The following is a 17,626-nucleotide window of genomic DNA, read 5'->3' on the forward strand; positions in this document are numbered from 1 at the left end:
CTGCAGATTGGGGACCGCAGGTGCGGCGCCGCACGTGCAGAAGAGGAGCCGCAGAAGCGGATTGTTGAGGATTTGCCAGGAACCGCAGATGCGGTGTGGGATCGTACCTGCGAAGTCGCAGGTGCGGATGGCTTATCGCAAATGCGATTTCTGGGCTCTTAAGTGAGTTCGAGAGAAGCAGTTTATTTAAAAGCAAATGCGGTACCACAGATGCGGTTGAAGTGCCGCAGATGCGGAAAGGTCTGGGCAGAACATATAAGTTATTTTATTTTCGCGAATTTGAGCTATTTCACCATTTTTGACTTCGGCCTTGGAGCTTTTAGGGCGATTTGAAAGAGGGATTTCAAGGGAACTTCATTGAGGTAAGGATTTTGGACCTAAAGCTCATTCCTATGCTATTATTTCATGGATTAGGGCTAGAATATATGGAAATTAAGGGTGAAATTTGGGCAAGCTAGGGTTTAGGATTGGAGACCTATGATTGATGATTTGATGAGCCATTTGAGGTCGGATTTCTGAACTTTTGGTATGTATGAACTCGTGGGAGGATAAGGAATCTATTGGTGTAAAAATTATCGAATTCCGAGACGTGGGCCCGGGGGTCGGGTTTTGGTAATTTCGGGATTTGTGCTAATTGTTGATTATTTTTTCTTAGGCTTCGTTCCCTTAGCATATTTTGACGTACTCGTTCTGATTTTGGATAGATTCGACGCGTGTGGAGGCCGATTCGAGGGGAAAAGGCATCGCGAGCTAGATATTTAGCCGATTCGAGGTGAGTAATGATTGTAAATGACGTTCTGAAGGTTTGAAACCCCGGATTTCACATCGTAGTGCTATGTTGAGGTGAGGCACACGCTTGATGACGAGCGTGGGGTCGTGCACTATTGGGGATTGTGACTTGGTCCGTCCCGATTGATGATTTTACCGCGTATTTGACTAAAATCTATTTGCTATCATCATTATTTGGGCAGAATGCCATATTTGGGCTTCGTGCCAACTATTTGAACCTTCGGGGGATTTTTATTGATATTTCCTCACTGTTTTGACTTTATACTTGAACTCAGTCATGTTATTTTCCACTGCTTTTATACTCAGCCATGTTTACTCCCTTTTAATACTTAAATGATATTTTGAATGATGTTTGGGCTGAAAAATACTGTTTTACTACTGCCCGAGGGGCTTGTGAGGATTTTTGACTGAGTAAGGCCGGGGGCCTATGTTGTGAGGAAAATACTGATATTGATTTGAGGCCGAGGGCCTGAGATATGTACGCCACGAGGTGGCTTGATTGATATGAGGCCGAGGGCCTAGTGATGACGCCACAAGATGGCTTGATATTGTGCTTGGGCCGTAAAGGGCCCCTCCAGGAGTCTTCACACCCACAGTGAGCGCGGGTACCCATTGTATCTTGAGATTGAGCCCGAGGGGCTGGTATTGTTCCTGAGATGTTGCCCGAGGGGCGGATTTGTGGATACTGTGCCCGAGGGGCGAACTTCTATATGTTTACTTTACCTTAACTGCCTGTCAGTTACCTGTTTATTTGTTGGGAAAGGATTTTACTTAACTCTTCACTGATTTACTATTTTTTTTAAGGTTTTACTGCTTCATTATAGTATGCATTGTGCCTTACATGTTTTCTCACTTACAGTCGTTATTTACATTTGTTACACATAAACTTAAACTAACAAGTTAAAAAGTTAAGGACACTAGGTCCTGAACTTACAGTTACAAATTCAAAAGTTAAGAACACTAGGTCCTGAACTTCGAATTCCAAGTCCAAAAGTTAAGGACAAAAGGTCCTAAACTTAGACTTACAAGTTCAAAAGATAAGGACACTTTGTCATGAACTTAAAGTTACAAGTTCAAAAGTTCAGGATAATAGGTACTGAACTTACAATTACAAGTTCAAAAGTCAAGGACACTTGGTCCTGAACTTAGACTTCCAATCTCAAAAGTTAAGACACTTAACTTTAGGAATTTAGCTCAATACACTTAGTCCTAAATTTAAAATTACAGGTTCAGGACACGAATTTAAGCAATTAACAAATAATGAAATACATTTAGGGACTTACGCTTTATTGCGACCTTTCCTTTTCTCCTTGCCCAACCACCCAATGAATTTCTTCAATAAGTTTGCATCATCTTTGGCATAATAAAAAATACATGTACGAGTATATTTTGATTTTATCCAGTCCGTATTATTGGGAGTATTTTCATTGTGCGCCATCGATGTTCCTATTTTTCTTTTTTGTTCAAAAGGAGATTTCAAATTGCCAACTAAGCTTCTTATTCTTTTTCCCTCGACCAAGCTCTTCTTCAACACTTCCTTCAACCTCCATAGACAAACCCTCATCAATGCTCATTTGTGTAGTTTGAGGAGTAGGAGTAAGAATATAAAATGATGGACCATCAAAACCAATACTATCTCCCTTCCTTTTCCTAGTATATTGGTTAACGGTTTCATCTTTGTTTTGCTCTAGAGACAACACTACATATACATTAGTTTGCTGCAAGTCGTTAATTTTACAACAAATTGTCAAATGAAGAGACAAAAACTAAGGACATAATTTTTGAAATATACTGGCAATTTCAATTATGAATATAATATTTAGGACACAATCAATACCTATGTTGTCCACGCTACCTTCTTGTACTTTTCAACAGACAATCGAGCTAACATATTGGTTGCATTTTCTTTATCTTGCAATTGTTCTCCATGATCATCGATTGCAAGTTCACAAGATTCTGCAAAATATTTACAAGAGCTAACACAATTAGTACTTGTTACTAATCTTTGATTAAAACAAATATGTATTAAATTAAAAAAAAAACTCTGTCTAACCTTTTGCAACTGTCAAGATCATGCCAGTTAAATCATTATCTTCACTAGCATTTTCTTGGCTTCCAATATTGTCGGTAAGAGAGCGAGGTGTAGAGAGATGATACGTTCCTTCTATACACTTGCAAATAATCTCACTTATGCTTGTTCCTTGGATATTTTCTAAGTCATGAGATTGTCTTCCATTTCTCTCTTGATAGTCCACTCCATCTTCTTCCCTAGCAGCTTCAAAAGATTCTGTAACATTTACAATTAATACCCTTTACTAATAGTTTACTAAAACTAACATTCAACATATCATCAAAATTCCATCTAACCTTGATTGGCATCATTTTGATTTCCAAATTTCTTTTTAAGTGAGAGAGGTGTAGAGAGATCATATATTTCTTCAACACATTAAATCTCACTTACACTTGTTCCCAATGGATTTTCTAAATTGTGAGATTGCACTCCACATTTAAAAATTGCTTCTGTTACTCCTGTCTCTTTTGGATTTTCCTGGTCTTTACATTCTACTACATCTTGAACTTCCACTCCATCAATAGATTCTACATATATTTGTAATCATAAAAAAGTTTATATATATTACACTATTGAATATAAATTTCAATGACAACAAATTCAGAATCTATATCTAACATTTCCCAACTTTCAGTACCAATATCAATTTCATCTTCTAGATGCGCATCTCTATATGCGCTTTCATAATGATCTTCTGCATGCACATCTGTATCATCACATTGATCATCACCTGCATCTTTGTTAATTGGAACAGTAGGTTCTGTACCATCACAATGATCATCAACTGCATCTTTACTATTTGGAACACTGGATTCTTTCTCTATGTTCCTTTCATCAGGTTTGACAAGAATCTTCAACAAAGTATCAATATTTGATCCTAGGTTTTTCTTTAAATCTTGTGAAAGAAATTAAATTAAAAAGTTATGAACAGGTAGTCCTAAACTTCAAGTTACAAGTTAAAAAGTTAAGGACAGGAAGTCCTTAACTTAGAGTTCCAAGTTCAAAAGTTAAGACACTTGGTCCTGAACTTTGAGTTTCAAGTTCAAAAGTTAAGGACACTTGGTCCTGAAGTTCAAGTTTCAAGTTCAAAAGTTAAGGACACTTGGTCCTGAACTTAGACTAACAAGCTCAAAAGTTAAGTGCAACAAACTAATCACTGGGCGGGAACAAAATCAACAATGATTTGCATGCAAGGAACGATACTGATACTGAGGGAGCAAAATTTGCCTCCAAAATTTTGGTTCTCAAATTTTGCCTCTGAACGTATAAAATAAGGGTTTGGGAATATAATAATAGAAAAAAGGGTAAAATTGTCTTTTTAAAATAATTTTAATAGAGTAGTGGCTATATTTGCTCAGCATTAGAATTGGTGGATAAAAATAAATACCACCTTATTTAGTGGCTACCACACGCCATTTTTACTATAATTGTCCAAGTCGAGTTATGCTAAAAATAGGAGATGCAATTCGGTAGGATACTCTCAAACCGTCGGTGTCAGATTACAACTCAGAATTGCAATTCGATTTCAACTCGAATTGTAATTTTTGCTGCCCCATAACTGATCCCACATCGGTGCTTCTCTTTCAACTATCACCTTTTGACATCTATAAATACGGTATACTCTTCATTCTATTAGCATCACTTTCAGCGTTTGCAAACCACTTTGAGTCTACTTTTGACGAGTTGGAAGCATTGACGCGAAGGTAATTTCTTCTTCTTTTCTTGTGCTTTTCTTCTTTTGTCATTTTTTTATAGGTCAAATAGGAAGGATGTATCATTGTTTAAAGAGATGATCCATGCATGGAGAAGACAATCATAGGGTGTGAGGGGATGTTTACTCATCCCTGCCCGAATATCGGAGAGATTACTCTTATGGCCCAACTAACGGAGAGATTACTCTCAATGTGGACCGACTACCAGAGAGATTGCTCTCAATGTGGCCCGACTACCGGAGAGATTACTCTCAAAATGACCTGACTACTGGAGAGATTACTCTCAATATGGCCCAACTACCGGAGAGATCTCTCAAAATGACCCGACTGTTGGAGAGGCCAACTTAAGGTGCAAAGCGACTCATATGTCCACCTTAAGATTGGAAAGTTATAGTTTCCTTTTAAGGACAAACCCACGAAGAGGCCAACTTAAGGTACAAAGGGACTTATATGTCCACCTTAAGATTGGAAAGTTATAAAGCTTCAACTCGAAGACTTCATGGACTTGATGACGTCGACTTGAAAACTTGGAAAACTTTGATGATTTGGCAGACTTTTCGCATTTCAACTTGAAGACCGAAAAACTTGAAGATTCGGTGGACTTTGACATTTCAACCTAAAAAATTTGAGGGCTCAAATACTTCCACTTGAAGACCGACGAGTTTGAAGAGCTCAACTTGAAGACTTGGAGGTTTAAATATTTCGACTTTAAGACCGATGAATTTGAAGATTGAAACTTGAAGACCGACGAACTTGGAAACTTCAACTTGGAGGGCTTAAATATTTCAACTTGAAGAGTGGCGAGCGTGAAGACTTCAACATGAAGACCGACGGACTTGAAGATTTCAACTTGGAGACTTCGAGAGCTTAAATATTTCTGTTTCTCTTTTGCTTTACATTGTCTGACTTTTATCTTAGTCACATAATTTTCAGCTTTACGCGCTTGTAACAAAAGATTCATATTTTGCCGTGGGAGAGTCCAAATAATGAATCGTTTGATTTCTCGAAAATTAGATTTCAATATCTAAAATATATCCAAAATTTAGAATCAAACACCTTCAGAATCGCCCCAGATATATATATTTTTGAAACCAACTTTAAATTCCACCACGTTGAAAATTTCAGATTTACGTAGTCTCACCAAAAAAATCATATCTTGGTGTAGAAAAGTCAAAATCACGAACTGTTTGATTTTTTGAAAAGTTAACTTGCAAATATATAACATATCCAAAATGAAAAATTTAATTCCTTAAGGATGGTTTCAGATAGTAGTCCAAAATCAATATTAAATTCTGACGCGGCGAAGGTTTCAGATTTGCACGACTTCACCAAAACTTATATATCTTGCTGTAGGAACGTCGAAATCACGAACCGTATGATCTACTGGAAACTTAACTTCCAAATATATAATATATCCAAATGCAAGATTTAATGCCGTAAGGATACATTCAGATAATATTTCGAAGTCAATATTATATTCTGACACACAGGCAATTTCAGATTTGCGTGACTTCGCCAAAAAATTTGTATCTTGAAGTAGGACTGTCGAAATCACGAACCGTTTGATCTATTGGATACTTAACTTCCAAATCTATGACATATCCAAAATGCAAAATTTAATGCCTTAAGAATATTTTCATATAATATTTCGAAGTCAATACTAAATTCTGACACACTGACGTTTTTCAGATTTGTGCAACATCGAAATCACGAACCACTTGATTTCTTGGAAACTAAACTTAAAAATCTAAAACATCTCCAACATTTAAAATCTAATGCCTTAAGGATAGTTTCCGATGATACTTCGAAGTCGACTTCGGTTTCTGATATGCCGACAGTTCCAAATTAGCGCGACTTCACTAAAAATTTTGTATTTTGGTGTGGAAGCCTCGAGATTGTAAGACCTTTTTAATTGTTAGAAATTGAAATTCAAGAGCTTCATTCTCGCCAAATATCTTGGGTCCAAGTCTCATTGAATTTGAAACGTCGTGAAGGCTTCACCAAAAAAAAACTTGAAGGCTTGACAAACATGAAGGCATAGCGAATCCCAGAACTTCAATGCAAATGCTTGGCAACCTCCTAAAAGATATTAATCATTTTATTGAAGACACCAGTTTACCATAACGGCTTGCCCCCTTTAAATCAAATGGGATCCAAAGTTTAACAGAAGAATTGTATTCAGCTTGATTTTCAAGTGCTGATTGAATATTTCATTCGAACAACGATGGGATTGTGTATCTTTTAAACATATGCGACTGAACTCAGAAAGGAACTCTAAGCTGACTACGTACCTCGGTGAAGAGGATCAAGTCATACCGTAGTTCAGAGTGGGTATTTTTTTTTTGTTTTTTTATGTCCTAACTTTTGCCTAGGCCGCCTTTTTTTGAGGTTTTCAACCTAGCGGACTTTTTTTTTTCTTTCGTGGTCGGTACACAGTTTATATTCATGCAGGCCAGGAGTGTAGGAACATGCATTTTAGACTCGCGCGTCAACGAGCGTCATCACTTGCAGTTTAGGCTCGTACGTCGAGGAGTGTGGCACTTCAAGGATAATACTTCTCACAAACTTGCCATTGATAGGGCCGATTCTCATGCCATCTACATCAACAGGCTTGTAAGCCCCACTTGACTAAGCTTCTTGTAAGACATATGGCTCATCCCATTTTGAGGTGAACTTCCCTACAGGTTTATGGGAAGTAATAATGGGTCTTCGTACGGCAAGGACTTGATCTCTTACTTGAAAGGATCTCGGGCGAACTCTTTTATTGAAGGCGCGAGACAATCGAGATTGATGACATTCAAGATTCTGTTGAGCTTCCAACCTTTTCTCATCAAGAGCCTCCAATTCTGCTAATCGAAGTCGAGCATTTTCTTCATCAGTGATGCCTTCTTGAATAGCTAATCGTAATGAAGCTATTTGACGCTCAAGTGGCAAGACGGCTTCAACTCCATAAAAGAGTGCATTAGGGGTCGATTGTGTTGGCGTGCGGTGAGTTGTCCTATATGCCTGCAGTGCTTCCTCCATAGTGTCATGCCAATCCCGTTTGGATTTGAAGACGACTTTCTTTAACAAGTTGCATAGAGTTTTGTTGAATGTCTCGGCTAGACCATTGGCGGCAACATTGTAAATAGAAGAGTTACATTGCTTGAAGACAAAGAGTTCAATCTTGTTCATCAACCTATTGTCGAACGGCTTGCCATTATCCGTTATTATGTAACGACGAATGCCAAAGCTATAATGTTAACTCGGATAAAACTTGCAACATTTTCTTTCTTTACCTCCTTAAGAGCAATAGCTTCAGCCCATTTTGAGAAGTAGTCAGTTGCAGCCAAGATGTATAGGTGCCCACCAGAGGAATTTGGCAGTGATCCAACAATATCCAATCCCTAAGCGTCAAACGGCCAGGATGCAACAGTCGAGTGCAACACTTCAGGAGGTTGATGAATAAAATTCGCAAGGAATTGACAAGCCTTGCATCTTCGAGCATAGTCCAAGCAATCTTTTACCAAATAATATCCCATCCTTTTTATATGGAAGTGGAGCTTTGGTCCAGACTGGTGCGACCCACATACCCCAGAATGTGCCTCTCGCAAAGCTTGGAGTGCTTCTTCTTCCCCTAAGCATCGCAAGATTACTCCATCGAACGACCTTCCGTATAGAGTATCTTTGTAGTAAAGGGAGCGATGTGCACGACGACGGATTTCAATCCTTCTCCTCAGATTTTCTGGAAGTATCCCATAACATAAGTAGTCAATAATGGGTTGTCGCCATTCTTCTTTCTCAACTTCAGAAACAGCGACAAGATACTTGAGTTCATTTTCTTCACCTTCAGCCTCATTTGGCGGCGGTACTACCCATTTTAGGAAGACAGTAACTTGCGCTTGATCAGGCAGGGTTAATGATGAAGCTAGGGCAGCTAAAGCATCAACCTTCTTATTTTCTTTCCTTGACACATGCTGAATAGTCACATCACCGAGCCACCCTATTAACTTTTTAGCGTAATCACGATATGGGCGTAGTTCAAGCTTCTTAACCTCGTAACTACCTAGAAGCTGATTGACCACTAACTGAGAGTCACCAAAGACTTGCAATTGCAACCGCTTCATTTCGACAGCCATTTCAAGCCCAAGTATTAGTGCTTGATACTCAGCAACGTTGTTCAAGCACAGTTGCGTCAACGTAAAAGAGTAGGGCAGAACTTCACCTTGAAAAGTGATAAATACTACGCCAACACCGGCTCCTCCGCGATGTGCAGCACCATCAAAGTACATCTTCCATGGAGGTTGAACTTCAATGACCATTGTGTCCTCATCAGGTAGTTCATTAGTTAGCTCCCAATCATCAGGTATAGGGTGATTTGCCAAGAAGTCTGCTAGCGCTTGTCCTTTTATGGACTTTTGAGGGATGTACACGATTTCAAATTGTTGAAACTGAAGGTACCACCTTGCTAGTCGATCACTAAAGATAGGTTTTGACATCATGAACTTGATGGGATTTGCTCTAGAAACCAAACGAATAACATGAGCTTGAAAGTAGTGCTTCAACTTTTGGATTGAGAAGACTAGCGCCAAACATAACTTTTTAATTGGCGAATAATTCAGCTCATTTGGTGTCGTCATCCTGCTCAAGTAGTAAAGGAAGTTTTCTTTCCCTTCACCATTCTCTTGGGCCAACAGCACTCCAACAAACCTTTCTTGTGCTAAAATGTATAGTATCAGTGGCTTCCAAGTATAGTGGCTGCCAAAACCGGAGGCTTCATCAAGTAGGATTTAATGCTCTCAAAGGCATTGCTACACGCGTCGTCCCATTTGAAAGGGACACCTTTCTTCATAAGGCGATTGTATGGTTGGCACCTCCCAGCTAGGTTTGAGATGCATCTCCTAAGGTAGGCTAGCTTTCCTTGCAGACTTTTTAATTCATGAATATTGCGGGGCTCAGGCATTTTCAAGATTGCATCTACTTTAGCTTGATCTATTTCAATCCCTCGATGTCTGACAATGAAACCCAGGAACTTTCCGGAGGTAACTCCAAAGGCGCATTTTAATGGATTCATCCTAAGTTGGTATCTCCGGAGCAACTCAAACACCATTCTCAAGTCTTTTAAGTGGTCGCTTTTCTTTCTTGATTTTACCACTAAGCCATCAACATAGCATTCGACATTCTTGTGGAGAAGGTCATCAAAGATATTATGCATGGCTCTTTGGTAAGTAGCACCAGCGTTCTTCAAGCCAAAAGGCATTACCTTGGAGCAATAAATACCCTTGGGGGTGCGGAATGCAGTAAGCTTTTCATCTTTTGGCGCCATGAGAATTTGGTTATATCCTGATAAACCGTCCATAAATGACATTGCCTCGTACCCAGTAGTAGCGTCGATCATCAGCTCTGGAATAGGAAGCAGGAATTCATCTTTTGGACATGCATTGTTGAGATCCCTGAAGTCAACGCACACTCGAATCTGGTCATTTTTCTTCTTTATAGGGACAATACTTGAAACCCATGTTGGCTATTTAACTTCACGAATAAAGCCAGCTTTGATGAGTTTTTTAACTTTGATTTCAATCAAGGGAACCAAGTCTGGCCTAAAGCGCCTTTGGGCTTGTTTAACAGGACGAGCACCATTCTTGACGGCAAGGAGATGGACTACTACTTTAGGCTCTAAGCCAAGCATTTCTTTGTAACTCCAAGCGAAGACATCCTTAAACTCCTTAAGTAACTCAATATAAGTACTCTCTTCATCAACTTCTAGTAAAGCACTTAGGTAGGTGGGTCTTGGTTCTTCATCGGTGCCAAGGTTAACTTCTTTTAAGGCATCAACTGTCGTGTTCACTCCTTCTTCAAGTTCAGGTGGAGCATCTTTTGCATCTTCATCTTCTTGAGTGTCCCCATCGTTGAAGGATATGTGATAACACGGTGAAACATCCTCCAATTCTGCATTATCCTCCATCGAAGATGGAACACCATTCTCGCCTTGTACAGTGACATGATACAAAGAACCCACACTTTCATCTCCGTCATGTTCCTTAGTGTAGACCACGGTATATGGCTTTACCTTCAGTACTTCTTTACATGAAACCACAAGTTTTGTCTGTCGCCTCATTCTAGAAGGAACCAAACTTTGGAAATCCTTAGAGGTCTTCTGGATTTTGGGCGAAGCGGGCGTTCTCATGCTTTAAAAATTTCTTTGGAACTTGATCCCCTTCTTTAATGGACCCAATCTTTCAAACACGGAGGTCCCCACAGGTGATTTTCCAAGTCGATCAACGACAGAAGGCTTGTTAGAAGCGGCCGATTCATCTTCTACAATGATATAATTGCTGCTCGCCCTTCTTATGGAGATGCGCACTAGTGACGGTTGCTTGTATCCCAAACCTTCACGTGGTTGTCTCGTCGCAGCTGCTTATGGTAGCTTCCCTAACTTTGACGGCTCATTAGGATTGTATCCAGCTTTTGCAAATAGCCTCTAAGCCTTAGGATCAAAACCTTCATCTATTCACTTTGTAGGGAGTGCCACATTCTGCAAACGATCTTGGGCCACAAACCCTGCAAGTGGCATTGAGGACGACTTTACTGCCTCAATTCGTTTGAACGGAAGAGTTAACTCCTTTAGCATGTTAGTTTGGAAATTAGATGATTCACCTTCATCTTTCTTCCTTTTAAGGACATATTGGAGCGCAAGACTTACTTTCTTGCCATAAGACGCAATATTCCCTTTATAAGATTTATTCGCGTTGGGTTGTACCTCCTCAGTAATAGCTTTGGCTTCACTAGTAGTCACCTTTTCTTTTTTAGTTGTGGGCTCTTCATTCTTGCTTTTTATGCCATCATCAACTCTTAGCTCCTTCACAATGCAGTTCATCAAGTAGAACTTTGCATCGGCAAAGTGTGACTCTGCATCGGTGAATGGCTCATCATCAGCAACTATCTTCTTCTCGACTTCACCCTCGTAGTATTTTAAACATTGATGGTAGGTAGATGGAACTACTTTATTCTCATGTATCCAAGGCCTACCAAGCAAGACGTTGTATGAGGTCTTTGCATCGATCACATGCAGCCATGTACTTGATTGAATATCTTCAATGGTGGTTCCTAGCCTGATCGCACCTATGGCTCTTTGTCCCCCTTGGTTGAATCCTTGAATCATCACATGACATTCTGAGAGTTCGTTCATGGGAATGCCAAGTTCCTTCACCATGCGAATTGGCAAGGTGTTTATTGAGGATCTTCTATCAACCAAAATTCGATTTACCCTTTCATCACGCATATAGCCAATTAGGTACAACTGGCGGTTATAAAGAGTGTCACCTAGTAGAAAGTCATCATTTGTGAACATAACTTTTTCCTCGCACGTGTTAACTTCTTGAGGAATAGACTCAATGAGTTTTTCTGAAGATGGTGCCAACGGTAGGTCATCACTCTTTTATTCCCCTTTATCAGCATTGCAACAAGAGGCCTCAATACCATCACGGGAAATCTTCATGCGGAACAAGCATGGCAAGAAATCCTCCAAGGTCACTGTATGACGTAGCTTTCAAGGGTGCTGCATCTCCACTTTTGCTTTCTTCAAACGCCTAACTGGATTCTTTTTCGTTGGTCTTTTTACCATCATCTTCCTTGTTGGTTGTTCTATTGATTCTTTTTGTGGACTCCATTTGTAGCGCCTACAACGAGTCACCAACGTCCAACCTTCATCACCATCAATTTGATCGTCTTCAAATTTGTTGTTCTCCAGTAATTCTTCATTTTTGATTCCTTTTAAACTGCATAACTCATCTAGACCGAACGAGCCAAAGGTGATAGAGACTTGGTTCGCGCTTGCTTTCTCATCTTCAAGCACGATCTTCTTTTCACGGGCCAAGTCCATAACTTTGTCCTTGAAGACAAGTACTTCTCCAGAGGGTGGCTTACAAGTTGGTGATATTTGCAGTAAATTGGGTCATTCGTTTTCCCAGCTTCATTTGGCCGCTTCATCTCCGGAAGCTCAATGAGATTTAACTCGAGTTCTTCGAAAATGGTTGGCACATCATAATCTAGAAATGGGTACTCTTTCTCTTGCATTTCTTTTAGAGTTAACTTTCCACTTTGTTTATCTTGAAAAGAAGTGGATTTCACACTCTGCTTCTTGCTCACCTTCGTCGTGAACTTCACAGGTGACGTGTTGACATTCATAGCTTCTTTGCTTTCAAACATGGGTACGAACTTGCCCCACTTCATGACTTATTGCTTGTCGTTCCCTTTGCGAGGTTCATAGATAGCCTTTTTTCTAGCAGAGGCCATGCTCAATTCCATATCATGGGCACGAGTTGCAAGTTCTTCAAATGTGCTAGGCTTGTTACCTTGCAAGATGTAGCGCAATCCCCAATGCATCTTGGATGCACATCTCTATGCCTAAAGCTTCACTAAGCCTATCTTTACAGTTGAGGCTTGCATTCCTCCAACGATTGATAACGTCGATAACTAGTTCACCTTTTCGTTGACGAGTATTTGTAAGTTCTATCATACTCACAATAAGTCTCGTGCTATAAAAGCGATGGAGGAATTCTTGCTCTAGTTGATCCCAGCTGTCAGCAGATCCAGCCTCGAGGTCCGTGTACCAATCAAAAGCATTTCCTTTTAATGAGCGGACAAACTGCTTGACGAGGTCAGCTCTATAAGTCCCAGCATTGTTGCATATCTCAAGGAAGTGTGCCACATGTTGCTTTGGATTGCCTTTGCCATCAAACTGTTGAAATTTTGGAGGTTGATAGCCAGCAGGAATCTTCAACATATCGATCCTTGAAGTGTACGGCTTTGCGTAGGTAAAGGAGGACTTGGAAGCGACTTCATATTTGTTTTTTATAATCCCTTCAATGAACTCCTTTAGTTGATCGATTGGAATCATCCGTTCCGAAGATACTAGAATTTCTTTAGTGGATGCAACTTGTCGTGAGGGAGGATGAATCTCCTAAACTTCTGGGAGTTTGCCAGGTTCATAGGTGGATTCTTCTTCCATCAAGATTCTCACCCTGTATGTTAGCTTGTCAATTCTAGCCTCTTGATTTTGCATGCATTTGGTCAAGCCAGCGATTGCTTCCGTCAAATTTGCCAACTGCTCCTCCACATATGATTGTTGTGGACGATGGAGAGTAGAATGTATTGTCACACAGTTGATCCTTGATTGGCTCATGTTATGTGGTGTAAGTGGGGAGGATCCATCATTTGAAGAAACATCTTCCTTCACATCAGAGTGCTTGGATCTGGAGAGGTCAAGTAGACCAAGAGTTTTCTTGATCTTTTCAGCAACATCGCTTCCTCCTTCGGGTGCGTTTGTGGAAGATCTTGCTCCTTTGAGGATGGAGATCAGAAAACAGGGGTACATGAGGACGGCACTTGGGATGCTTGTTGTCCTAACGAGCTCGCTTTGCTCCTCGTAACTGGTCCAAAGCTTCCAAAGGTAACTTCGAGGATGCTTTCCACATCAGCATAGAACCTGGAGTTAGCAGCCTTGGTGGAAGTTGAACCAGAGTTGATTTTCTTTGAAGCCATTTCAATGTTTGTTGAACATTGGTGATTGAAAAGTTGAGATGAGAGGTAGAGATTGTCCCACTGGGTGTCACGACCCGGATTTCCCACCCTCGGGAGTCGTGATGGCGCCTACTAATGAGAGCTAGGCAAGCCAAATTTAATTACTTTTTCATTAATAACATAATTCCTTTTAACAATTATCGGCAATAATACAAAGCCATGAAATTTAATAATAAGCGGAAGTCTCAATATTATAAAAAACTGAATAAATATGCGAAAAAATCTCTACAAAAGCCTCTACCCAAGACTGGTGTCACAGTTTCACAGACGGTCTAAGGATGCTACACATAAAGGTTTGAAAGAAATAAACTCGACACTGTCTCCAGAAATACATGAAAGAAACAGGAATATAGATGAAAGGAGATGCCAGGGCCTGCGAACGCCTGCAAGGCTACCTCAGATCTCGTTGGGTGAAAGCCTGCTCCCACACTACTGCTGCTGTCCGAAGCCTGGATCTGTGCAAAATAGCACAGAGTATAGTATCAGCACAACCGACCCCATGTGCTGGTAAGTGCCTAGCCTAACCCCGGCGAAGTAGTGACGAGGCTAGGACCAGACCACCAAATAAACATGTGCATATATATATATATATATATATACAAGTACAACGGAGACATAGCAAGAAAATAACAATTTAAGCTGGGGAAGGGAGCATGCTATAGAGGCAACAGTTAGAAATAGAATTTCAGGAATAATAAAGCGTACATCTACAATTTAACTTCTAGCAGTAAATGAAGAGATAAGGCAACTTTCATGTTCAACTCATCTTGTTGCAGGCGTGCAACCCGATCCCATTTCTCAATATCTCGTGGTAGGCGTACCACCCGCTCCCATTTCAATATCACTTGTGGTAGGCGTACCACCCGCTCCTATTTCATTAAATNGTAGGCGTACCACCCGCTCCCATTTCATTAAATCAACAGTTCCTCCAAAAGAAAATTTACTCTAACAAACGCAACAATTAATACGAGTTCTTAAGACAACAAGTACATAAAATTTATGATTCACTAAGAAAAACAAATAATGACAAATAGCAATTAATTATGGATTATAAGGAGCAAATAGGCAATTTAACATTTAGTATGCTAAATGTCAAGTAGCAATTAAATCACATAAACATGTAGCAATTATAGCATAATTTCAAAGCATAATGTTGCGCAAGGATACATCGAGCCAATAATAACAAGTAACACGATAAAGGAAAATACCAACATAAAGAATCTCAGTAACAGGGGAATCAGACAATTAATGCACTTGAACCGATGACAACCAGAAAATCAATAAATAGAAGTAAAGGACAACATAACTCAATTATCAGCAAAAAAATCAGGAAAATCAAAGACAAGTGCACGGCATTACCCTTCGTGCTTTTACTCTCATCCTCACCAAGCAATTAGAATAACAAAATGTGCACGGCATCACCCTTCGTGCTTTTACTCTCTTTCCTCACATATAATCAATAGAATTGGCACGGAATGGTACATCGTGCGGCACGGCATCACCTTTCGCGCTTTACACTCTTTCCTCACAATAGCAAACAATGCACGGCATCACCCTTCGTGCTTTACACTCTTTCCTCACAATAAACAAACAATGCACGGCATCACCCTTCGTGCTTTACACTCTTCCTCACCCCAAACAACAATCACAAACAAGGGCAAGGGAATAAACAAAATAGTAATAGAAATCCCGGCAAGGGAACACAATAAAACAATTAAATCCCGGCAAGGGTACAACATCAATAATCTCAACGTCCCGGCAAGGGAAAATATTCAATAATCAACAACGTCCCGGCAAGGGAATAGATCAATAACTCTTTCTCTTTCTTTCACTTTCATCACATAGTTCACATTATCATTCGGGCCAATGCTCCAAAGAATTACTTATCTCATATACCTTCACAATTTGTATTTCAACTCGAGCCAACGCTCCACGAAGTTTAAAGATCACAATTCCTTTCACAAGCTCTTTACAACATATAGAAGTCATCAATTAAGCATGGAAGGTATAACAAAATCCAAACTATTCGCAAAATAAGGACTCACGGTCATGCTAGACACCAATGTATAGATATTCGTCACCATGCCTATACATCGTACTCGACAATCAACAAGTAGCAAATAAGACTCAACTCCTATTCCCTCAGGCTAGGGTTAGACCAAACATTTACCTCGATGCCTTGAATTCAACTCAAGTCTCAATTATGGCTTTACCCCGTGATTCCACCTCCAATCCGCTCGAATCTAGCCACAAATTACTTAATTACTTTAATAAACATTAAATGAATCAATTTGAATGCATAAAAATGAATTTCCCAAAGTTTTTCCCAAAAATTCCAAAATCGCCCCCGGGCCCACGTGGTCAAAACCCGAGGTTCAAACCAAAACCCGGTTACCCATTCCCCCACGAACTCAAATATGTAATTTGTTTTGAAATCGGACCTCAAATTGAGGTCTAAATCCCCAATTTTTAGAAAACCTAGGTTCTACCCAAAACCCTCAATTTCACACATGAAAATCATTGATTTTAAGTAGAAATCATGTTAAAAGATATTAAGAATTGAAGGAAGTTAGTTAAAAATGACTTACAATTGATTTGGAGACCTTGAAAAATCGCCTAAGTGTGTTTAGGTTTTGAGAGAATATGAAAAATGGATTTAAAATCGTCTAAGTATAAAAGTTGCAGGTCTCTGACATGGGAATTGAACAGGGGTTCGCAATTGCGAACCAACCTCTGCAGGCTTGAGAATTGCGAAAAAAGTTTGGGAATTGCGAAAAAAGTTTGGGAAATGCGAACAAGCCTGGGAATTGCGAAAATAGTTTGGGAATTGCGAACCTGGGAATTGCGAAGAAAGTTTGGGAAATGCGAACATGCCTGGGAATTGCGAAAATAGTTTGGGAATTGCGAACCTGGGAATTGCGAAGAAAGTTTGGGAAATGTGAACATGCCTGGTAATTGCAAAAAATGTATGGGAAATGCGAACCTGGGAATTGCGAAGAAAGTTTGGGAAATGCGAACAATCCTGGGAATTGCGAAAAATGTTTGGGAAATGCGAAACCTGCAGGTCTGCAATTCCTTAAGTCCAAAATTTCACCCCGTGGCCTATCCAAAACTCACCCGAGCCCTCGGGGCTCCAAACCAAATATACACACAACCTCAAAACAATCCTACGGACTTATGCGTGTACTCAAATCACCAAAATAACATCATGAACATCGAATTAAACCTCAAGATCAATGAAATTTCTCAAAACTTCTTTAAACATCAAATTTGCTTTTAAGGTCCGAATCACGTCAAATGGATTCCGTTTTTCACCAAATTTCACAGAAACGTCTTAAATCACATATAAGACCTGTACCGGGCCCTGGAACCAAAATACGGGCCCGATACCATCAGGTTCTAATCAAATTTCATTTCAAAACCTTATAAACAATTTCAGAAAACAATTTATTTCAAAAATTCATTTCTCGGGCTTGGGACCTTGGAATTCGAT

This window comes from Nicotiana attenuata, unplaced genomic scaffold (genome assembly GCF_001879085.1).
Source record: "Nicotiana attenuata strain UT unplaced genomic scaffold, NIATTr2, whole genome shotgun sequence".
Taxonomy (NCBI): Eukaryota; Viridiplantae; Streptophyta; class Magnoliopsida; order Solanales; family Solanaceae; genus Nicotiana; species Nicotiana attenuata.